Consider the following 10,865-nt stretch of genomic DNA (forward strand, 5'->3'; position numbering starts at 1 on the left):
AATCTCAAACGTGATTTTCAGGCGTCGCTGAAAGAGACTCGGATGATTTGTCCCGCTATCAGTGTCATCGCAAGACTGAATTTTAGGCGAATCAAAAGAGCCAGGGTGCGTTCTACTGATGAGTGTTTGTCTTTTGTGTATTATTTGTATAAGTGTTATTGAAAGGTTAGTTTCTCACGGGCTTTACGTCGAACGGACAAGCCTCCCGATTGACAGCAAGCCAGTTTGTCCTCCGCTTGGCACAAACCTGCGCCGTATGCAACAACAATAACAATAACAATGGGTTAGCAACTTTCTAGAAAAGCACAAAAACTGAAGTAGCAATCCACCAATCGACCAGATCGGATCGAAGTCTGTCCATGTTTCCCTTCATCGGCTCAGACTGGAGACTGGCTGATGAAAACACTGAAAAATTAGATTTTTAATTTTTTTTTTGGTAATTCATTATAAGCTTTAAAATTGTCAACTACTTTAATTTCCCGTCTATAAACACAACATTTTAGATAGATAGATAGATAGATAGATAATCAGTTTATAATCTCATGCATACTTATAAAATACAGAATACATACAATCATGTTACTATTTCTTGAATTGACTAATGTCCCACTGATTCAAGCAGTACATTTCTGTGCGTACTCAAATGTACACACACAAATGGGTTGTAATTCTTGAAGAAACATGAATTTCAATGCTTTAAGGGTCTAATGCTAATGCTATGGCAGATTTAAGAAAACAGTATTTAAGAACAAAAGCTAAAGCACCCTTATTAGTGAGGCACAAAGAAACAGACTGGAATCAGACATTTTTTGCTCGAGCGCCTCCAATCTGGCAGTCAGCAGGTCAAACTGTGAAAACTTGGGGTTTTTTTTCTTCTTCTTTCCAGCACATGTGAAATCAGACCATTTGCTGTCTCTAAGACCATCAAACATCTCCAGTGATTTTAAACACTGTCGATGCATGTGTTTAAAATCAATCAGACGTAGGTTAGAGGCATGTGGTCCATTAGAAACACGTAACATATACTTCTATGTATAAATCTGGATTATGTTCAAATTAGAATGGTAAAACCACAAAGAAATACAGAAATTGGTCTCAACTGGGATCAGCCTGATCAGAACATTTCTAGTTCAGATGAAATTGCATATCATTCTGATTATAAATAGAAACACACTCAGAATAATCCATTACGAACGGCTTTTGAGAATAAAACGGACACTGTGTGCATATTGTTTTGGGAAGGCAAATGGCACATGACCAAAAATGTGGGCACCATTGGTTAGAAGCAAAACCAGAAACAACCACCTGAAACACCAGCTATGGTCAGAGTCAGTTTTAAATCTTTCAAATTTAGACGTTGTGAAACTTCACAGTATTATTTCATGACTCATGCTGCAAGATTAATGCCCTGCATGACTCGACCCATAATAATAAAAAAATCGGCACAAGTAATGCTCAAACAAACCTGATTATATTTAATATTACTTGTATTACTATAGCTGATTGTTGGCCCACTTATTCCAGCTTTGCACACATTTCCGGTAGTAGCGAGTCAGGATTCTCTAACAAAACAAGGAAAATCCCCGAATGTAGTCGTACTTCGACGGGTTAAGGTAAGCCGAGATGAAGAAATATATAATATATCCTCAAAAGTCTCTTAGTTTGGCTAAATACGTTGAAGCTCAATGGCAGAGCTTAAACAATCGCTAAACTGTGCGATTTGTTAAGGAGGTTCGGAGCGGAAGTTAAATCTGGGAGGACGACGCTGGCACATGACAGACCAAGCGTAGTGACAGTTCTCTGAGATGCTTAAAGACACTTTACCCAAACTTGTTACGTTTCGAAAAATAAATACATTAGCACATTTTAACAAAACAAAAAAAAAATCCCATTTCGCGTCAGGTTTTTAAACGTCTTCTGCGCTATACGCAAACAAGTCGACGTGAATAACATGTTTACTATGGTTACACCACGTAACCTCCGGTCGTAAAGATGTAAATCTACAACCAAACTGCACTAACATCCCCGTGGCGTGCTTGCATGTGTTTGTCTACAACAACTGCTTTCTCACAACAGTGAATGTTATCAGTTTGTGTGCAACATACCCTTCTCCGGTTAGTCTGTGTCAAATACATCCACAGTTGAGTCTTGCACTGGATGTAAACCGAACTGTAAGTCTTCTTTCAGCAGAGGTTCACAGTGGAGTTATTATTATTATTATTATTATATATGTGTATATTTTTTTCCTTTCACAGCATCGTTCAGAAGAGCGCCTTCCTCCCCCTTCCTCTCTGATTTATAAGCGGCTGCAGCTCTCACCCCCCACCGAAAAAAGTGTCTCCGTTAGTTAAAAAACAGAAAGAAAAACAGCGTCTCCGTGCTTCCTGATTGAGGTGAAGGAGCGATGATGATGTTTTGCAAGGGGTGGGGCGGAATGCAGCGTCGAGTCCGCCGAGAAACGAAGCCCTCAGAAGCGCGTCTGTGCACGTCTGAGCATGACTATTATGACTACAGCCAGGGTTGCGTGTGCTTTGCATTTTCTGTGTAACGTGTAGCAATGTTTTTAACAGGATCTTACATACAAACAGCGCAATCAGCAGCGCGGCGTGTACAGTCACTCCATACCAAGAAGTGTCAGAAGTTGCGCAATACGTCCAACTCAGCAAGACCTTGCCCGTGGGCACCGTCAGGTTAGATGGGGGGGCAGAGTGTTCTCAAACACGCAGACGTGCATTTTCTTGCATCGTGCTACATACTGGCTTGCAGTAAATGATTAAAATAAATGAGACTGCATTGCCTGGAATGAGGGCAGCAGTCGTTTTACATATGATTCGCTTCACTTTCAATTCTAAATTCATAGACTGCAGATTTCACAGAAATTCATGGATGAACTTCAGATTGGATCACGGTGAAACATGTATTTTATTGGTATATTATGTAATAGTCCAACAGTCGTTGCACCATTGGTAGTGCGTGGTCTTCTCTTCCTTCGTCTCTTTCTTTTACAAATGAAAATCTGATAAGTGTGGCGTGCATTTGTGTTCAGCCCCGCTGGTAAAAAGGGCAGTGTTATGTTAAATTTACTCCTTTTTTTTTTTTTTTTAGCTTTAACATCATGTTATAATGTTATTCCTTCCTCAAAAACATACCTGGATTGTTGCCTTGATTCTCTCATGCATGGTTGAGAAATCCTTTAATCTCCATGGCAACCATTCACCACCCAGGTGAATGGTTGCTCCTCCTCGGAATTGCAGTTTCCAAGCTTCTGAGTTTCCGCTTCACAGAGCAGCCCTCCCCAGCGATTCCCCCCCCACTCAGCTCCTTCAGACTAGCCAGCAGCAATTAGCAAACACCTGGTGGAACTGCTCACTATATGAGCTACTTCCTCGTGCAACTCTGGTAAAAACGATGCTAAAGGGTTAACAGTGGAGTGATGTTGTGAAGGCCACCTGAAGGCGGAGTTTCAGAAAGAGCAGACGTTTTTAAAGAGACAGAGTCCCAATTTCAAGGCTTTAAATGACAAAGTTAAATTTTTTAAGCCACATTTAAAACAACTGAAACATAGTTATTGTGCTTTATTGTGGAAAATACATAATACTGTCCCTCTAAGCATTATGTACAACTATCCTTTGGAAGACATGTCTACCAACTTTGCGGATCAAGAAGCAAACATTTTTTTGCCAATCCTTTTTTGTAAAACAGGTCAAGCTCAACCAGAGCGTCTGTGGACAGAAATATCAAACCATGCCTCAACTTACCAATTGGATTTGGGTCTGGACTTTAAATAGGTCACGGTACCACATGGATACTTGATCTCAACCTTCCCATAGTAGCTGTGTGTGTTCAATGAGGTTTGTTTCCTTGCTGAAAGGGGAACATCCATCCCAGCTTTAAGCTTCCGACAGATTTCCTTCCAGAATTTTAATTTTGTTTAACTCCCTTCATCTCTTCTGTGTAGGATTTACCCATTTAAAGTCCTTTCTTCAGAGGCTTCTTCATAATTGCTTTAATACTGACCACTACAGGAAATCTCTTCTGTCCAGTCATCAGTTTCAACAAGTCTTTGAAGAAACTTGACAAATATGGTGTAACATTTACTTTCCCTTTGGGGCCAATAATATATATATATATATATATATATATATATATATATATATATATATATATATATATATACAGTACAGACCAAAAGTTTGGACACACTTTCTAATTGAATTCAATGAGAAGGTGTGTCCAAACTTTTGGTCTGTACTGTATATAATTAATTTAAACTAACTTGAATTGCGTTGTCTTCCCAATATTCCTGCATCTGCTGCAGAAACTTCATTATGCTACCACCACCATGTGTTACCATGGAGATGTTGTGTTTAGGGAGACGATCAGTGCTAGTTTTACCCAAGAAGAGCAGCTATTTACCCCTTTTCACCACGTCCTTTACACCCTTTGTGGAGCTGTAAATAGGAATAGGAATAGGAACCCATGTTTAAAGGCTACTGGTGAAGAGCACACTTAAAACCTGAATCGTTTTCAGGTTCTCCCACTTAAGTCTTACTGAGTTTCACTGAGTAATTCTCTCCTTGTTCAGCCTTGGAAGCTGGAGGAGTGGCAGACGTCCGCAGCTCAGGTGGCAGAATCTGTTGACAAGACACGTATTTGCCACCCACCGCACAAACACGGCTTATTTTGTAAGTGTAGTAAGACAAAAAAAAAAAAAAGGTACTTGGAGAAAGACGTGAGAGTGTCTGTGTGCAGTATTTTTTCGTTTTGTTTTGTTTTAACAAATAATGCAGGGGTCACATAATGGATGCGTTTTTATAAGGAACTCTGGTCAGTTGAGATCAAAGCTCATTTTCATAACCTTCAAAACGATCGCTGTGGCAGAAAACCTACGCTGCATCATCACCCTGAACACACCATCCCACGGTGCTGGCAGCCTCGCGCCTCGGAGACGTTTCTCTTCAGCAGGGACAAAAGACCTGGTCACAAGAAAGAGAGGAATGGATGGGGGGGGGGAAAACAGGGCAAACCTGGAAGAAAATGTATTAGTGGCGGTGAAACATGGGCCTGGCTAGGAGGCTCGCCTTCCCTAAACCTGTTGAGCAAAACAGCTGGGTTTTCTCTGTATTTTTTGTTTTGTTTTCTTTATTTTACACAGTGCTCACAGGAGTTTAGAGAAGTAGGTTTTAAATGTTCACAACTCTTAGTCAAATTTGCCATGCTGTTGTTTTTTTTGTTTTTTACAACATAATAGCAAAACTTGCCCTACAATATAAACCCACGACTTTCCACAGATAGCAAGCATGGCTAATGAGGAAGAAACTGGATGTTAATTAATATAAAATTAAGCATTCATACCTTTTCCTGGTATTTTTTTTACAATATAGACAGGATTTATCTTAAAAGTTTTTTTTGGTTAAATGGTTTTGAAGGTATTTATGTTGCAATTGCAACATTATTATTTAAGTAAAGCCCCAAAAGGCACATTCAGGTCAGATAAGACAAGTGTAACTTTTTTGACCTACATGCAGAATGCTACTTGCATTGGAAAACTAATAATGTAAATCACCTATATGTTAACTGTGGGAGAAGCACAAAGTGTTGGGGAGGATTTTTCTTCAGCCAGAACTGGTAATATGATCAGCAATCCTGGAAGAAAAGCAAGAGGTCCACTTTGGAGCAAATTAAAAACCCCTAAACATGGGGGGCCAGAGCTAAAACACAATAATTTATTCATAAGTTAACATTTATGAATGTCCAGCCAAAGTCAGGCAAAGGTTTTTATTTTCTTAATTTTTTTTAACAGTTTTGGCTTAATTTACTCCCCTGACTGTGTTTTTTTTTCCAGCAAAATTGCCTCTTTTTTTTTTGTCTGTATGCTCAATTTAACGTAATCGATTACTAAAGTGGTTGACAATTATTTCAATAACCAATACTTCACGATTAATCTTCTTAAAGTCGGTGCTTATCAATACCCAATAATGACAGAACGACAACGTGACGCAGTCCAGTAGGAGGGCTTCTGCCTCCCCTTACCTGTTTTAACAGAACCAAACAGCTGAGATCGTTTCTACAACCCTTCTGGACGACCTTCACTTCTAAAAAATATTGAGGCGCCAGCCGTTTCCACAGAAACCTTTTGCAATATGTCGCAGCAGGAAAGAGGACAGTCGGGGATAATTTGTGTTAATGACAGATGATTAACAATTAGATGCTCCACTTTCTGGTGCTGCCGCGGTTCACAGTGGCTGTTATAGATGTCATGAGGGAGGGCTCGACTTTTCACCCGTCAAAACGTACGTAGGGAAAAAAGTACCTAGAACATTTTTGCTTAAGCTAACTTACGCTATTATATTAATTTCCTATCATTCTGAAGATGAAGTTTGCAGTCTAGTCATAGTTGAGAAATGCCTTTAAAAACGAAAGTAACGAATGACTGAGCGTGCCTTAATGCAGAACGGTAACCCTGATGTCAAATTCAAGCATTAAATCAGACTGTAGACACGTCACGTTGGAACGGTTCTTTCTATCTAATCTGATGACTGCGACTCACAACTGAAGAAAATCCAAATTTTCACCGATGAGAAAATGAAGAATCTACATTAGAAACAGAAATGCTGCCGTGGCCTACAACGTCCACAAACAAAAAAAGAGAAAACATTCCATTCCATACCATGAGAGTGGAAAGATGCTTTTTAGTTAAATTTGACAGTTTATGCAACAATCTTGACAGTGAGATAAAACTAAGTCTCTTTCTGCGTTTGAAAAAAATTGAGTCATTATGTTATTGTATTGAAGCGATGTGGCATTGAATAAGGTGATGCTTTGTTGTTGTGTATTCTTTTATATACAGTTCAGACCAAAAGTTTGGACACACAGTTGTGTCCAAACTTTTGATCTGTACTGTATATATATATATACATATATATATATATATATATATATATATATGCACATATATATTTGTATGTGTTGTTTTGCGTAATCAAAGCCTTTAATAGCCGTCTAAGTTGAATAGCAAGTTTTCTCTTCATGTGAACGGGAGCAGATACAAGTTTGTACGTCTTTCTGCTCCTTTTCATTCACAATTTCTTTCAGTTGTTACATGAACTATTCAGGTTTATTATTGAGTGAATGAAATAAAAAAAAAACATGAAATGAAAAACCGTACGCTACAAAAGCTCAACGCTAAAGAGCCGAGTGTTTACGGCGCGCCGTATATCCGATCACGGTCATGGAAATTTGAGTGGGAGAAAAAAAACGGTGATGGCATAAAAACTAACAAACAAACAGCAACTAGAAACTTTACCACCCCAGCAGAGCCACACAAAAAGCAACTCTTCAAACTTTTCCAGGATTTAACTGCATTTACTGAACTTTACATGGACATACATTTTACTTGGTGATATTTATCTACATTTAAATCCATTTTTGGCCTTAGGCTATTTTCAAATTCGAAGAGAAACTGAATGTAGGCCATAATCACTACACTGATCAGAAATACATGCTTGAACATGTCACTCTTTATGTATATTATTACGATTTATTAGATTTACTTTACAAAATAAATCCATTTGTTGACGGTATTCTTGAGATGGACCTGTAAGTGATATGATTTCTCCCGGTTTGTCTCAGCATATTTCAGATGTTCGTCTTTTAACCTCCCAAGATGAAAACCGCCCTGTGTGTGCGCGGGCGTGTGTGTGTGTGTGTGTGATGACACTCTGTTCATCAGAGGTGACAGATTGGTCTTCGTTCCTCTTTCAGCTGCGGCCTCGGCTGGGCAGAGGGGACGTCCCGGGGCAGCGATGGTTAATCTGAAGCTGTCCTAAGTCACGGTCTATCTTGCGGATCTTCGGTTTGAAAACTTGTCCTTGAACTTCGCCGGCGAGAGCCGCGCCGTCTTTGAGGCCAAAGCAAACAACCTTGGGCTCGGCAGATAAGCAGCTATTCCAAGAATTCAGAAAGAAAACTGTTTTCTTTGCCCTTTTTCCCCACTTTTTTCAAATTGTTAGGGTAAAACCTGGAAGATGTGTTTCAGAAAGCAACATTTTTCTTGTTATGCTAAAAAAAAAACCCCAAAAAACCCCCAGTAACATTGTTGTTGGAATAGACATTAAGAGTTTATTTGTTTATAACCATTATTAATGATTATCAAGCTCATATGCAGTATTCCTAATAGATATGGTTTAATGTCACATTTTATTTCATTTATTTCATTTTGAATGATTTATATTCAATAATAATCAAGATACATTTTATTTAGAAATGCCTTACCGAGCGCTCAATGACACTGTACAAATCAATAACAGCAAAATCAATAGGCAATCAACAATTTAAGTTAAATGGGAAACCTCTACGATACATTACAAGCAAAATTGTGTTTCTTTTAGCTTTTAAAAGAAATATATTCGAGGTTTGTAAATAACTTAGATTAGTCATACTTTTATTGGTAAAGTGCCAATATTTGACGTAAGCATGGTGTTTCTAGTCCTATAAATTTTGCCTAATGAGTAAATCAATAAACGGAGACGATGCTTAATTTTAGTTTATTTTTTTCCAAGAGACAACAAACTAAAACAAGAAAAATAAAAATGAGAAGAAACGATCATGGCCGTTGATGTGCAATTTTACATTATTTGTTTGGAAAGGAGCAGGCAGAAGATACGAGATCTTTTGATTTCCTGCATTAAGAGGAGATAATATTTTGGAGAAGACGATGTGCATCGATTTCTGATTCCTTTCAAGGGAAACTGGAATATTATGGATTTGTTTTGATGCAGCATATTATCCTGATCCAGAGGGAGTTATTATAGTCAAGATGCAATTAACAATTGAATTGCGTAAATTGAAATTATTTAACTAAATTCTTTTAATTGAGAAAGAAACTCATGGTTTTTTTTTTGACACAATTTGTTTTGCATGGATGACGTGGTTTTTCAGCCATATCGAAATAGACGTATTTCGCAAAACTGCGAAATACGTCTATTTCGCAGTTTTAGACGTAAAAAAAATCAAGTGTGATTTTTCCCCATCACACTTGATCCGTAGCCAGAGGTTACTACTCCGGCTACGGATCTTTGTGATTTTGTGAAAATCACAAAGAAGACAACAGGAAGTAGTCGGAGGATGATGGTTTTTTTTTTTTTCCCAGATAGCTGACTCACCTTGTGTGTCATTGGATGTTGTTGAATCCAGTGTTGTATAAAGTACTGAAATCTCAGAGTCAAGTAAAAGTACAAGTACCTCTCCAAAATATGACTTTGGTAAAAGTCGAAGTCACTGACTGAAATGTTACTTGAGTAAAAGTCTTAAAGTATTTGAAACTTCTTGTACTTAAGTATGGAAATTACTGTAAAAATGGATATACTCAAGTAATGTAATGAAAAGTACAAGTAAAAAGTAAAACAAAGCAAATGCAGTTTGAATGACATTTTTTATATTTTGGTAAACTTGTCAAATACACTTAAAATAATGTACCCAACCAAGTGCAGGCAAAATTAAACCTGCTAATAGATATACCTGCAGGCATCATTTAGTTAAGAAAATTAGGTGCTTTACCTATAGCACAAGGTTAACTTAACCTGCTTTACAACTGAACCAGCTTCTTAGTAAACCCTCCAGGACAGAAAATACAAAGTTTTTGTAAGCCTTAAGTTTTCCCTTCAAGTAAGGTCAGTGCTGAAAATGAGAAAAATAAATAGTACAGAAAATGCGGCCAACATGAAGAAAAAGAGCTGTTACGATTACTCTACTTCACAAATCAGTGAATCAGTCAATGCTACAGTCAGTAGGTGGTGCACACAACTGGTCATTATGCAAAAGAAAAAAAGAATTGGGAGGGAAATGCAGCTTATTGGCATCTGTAAACCTGGTTTTGAACTTGCATGCCTTTCCTATATTCGTTAAATTTAGTCTAAATTGCTATCGCTATGGCTTCTGTCCCCCCTTGAACAGAGGAGTCTAGGTAGCCTGCTACAGTCAACATTAGGCCTAAGCTAAATACACCACGTGTGGAACTGAAACAATGCCAAACAAAGTTCATTTATGGTCAAGATTTCACAATACAGTAGTGCCTAGTGACCAAGCTATAGTTACTGAAACAGGAGGATTATAACCATTTCATAAGAAGTTACCTCGATGTGTTTCTTCAAGTTGGACGGGGAGTTTTTGTAAGATAGAATTTCCATGTGACTGCTACTGATTGCGAGACTTGCTTTGTGTTTAATGGGAGAAGCGAAACAGGTGTATCCTAATTAAAAGTAAAGAAATCAAGAAATGGCAAAAAATGTGGAATGAAGATAAGAAAGGAAGAAGATTATATGAAGTACAAAAGTCAGTTTGAATTCGAAGCAAACGAAACAGAAGAGAAGAAATAATAATTAGTAGATTAAGAGTAGGTCATACCTACTTAAATGACATGCTTTATAAAATAGGGAGGAAAAATAATGATAAATGTGAGAGATGTGGAGAGAAAGAAAATGTAGAACACATATTGATGAACTGTAAGTCAAATGAACTCGAAAGGGAAGAATTAAAGAGAATAGTTAGAAATATGGGGCATGAATGGAATCTTAAAGGTATATTAGGAAATGAAGGAAACATAACAGATATTCACAAATTAAGGAAAGCATTGTTTATTTATCTTAAGAATACAAAATTAAAAAGTAGAATTTAATAGATATGAAGTAATGCTTCTACACACTCATGTACAGTAGGTGGCGGTATGCACCTTAAAGTTGCTTGTGATCCGCCATAATAGAAAAGAAGAAGAAGAAGAAGTATCCTATGTCCTATTGGTGGTGATGAACAAGCCCAGGCAAGCAGGCTACGGACTTTGTTCGGTAGCCTACTTGCTACTTGCTAAT

The 10,865-nt window shown here is 37.8% G+C and overlaps 1 protein-coding gene across 1 annotated transcript in view; it reads right to left on the reverse strand.

Annotated features, from left to right (window-relative positions):
- LOC116717928 (myelin basic protein) overlaps positions 1-2,423 on the reverse strand; it is a 75,171-nt gene extending 72,748 nt beyond the window's left edge. The window contains exon 1 of the mRNA XM_032559609.1: positions 2,106-2,423. The gene's annotated coding sequence lies outside the window, so the exon portion shown is untranslated. The remainder of the gene's footprint in view (positions 1-2,105) is intronic.
- Positions 2,424-10,865: the final 8,442 nt, after the last annotated feature.

Source organism: Xiphophorus hellerii, chromosome 3 (genome assembly GCF_003331165.1).
Source record: "Xiphophorus hellerii strain 12219 chromosome 3, Xiphophorus_hellerii-4.1, whole genome shotgun sequence".
Classification (NCBI taxonomy): Eukaryota; Metazoa; Chordata; class Actinopteri; order Cyprinodontiformes; family Poeciliidae; genus Xiphophorus; species Xiphophorus hellerii.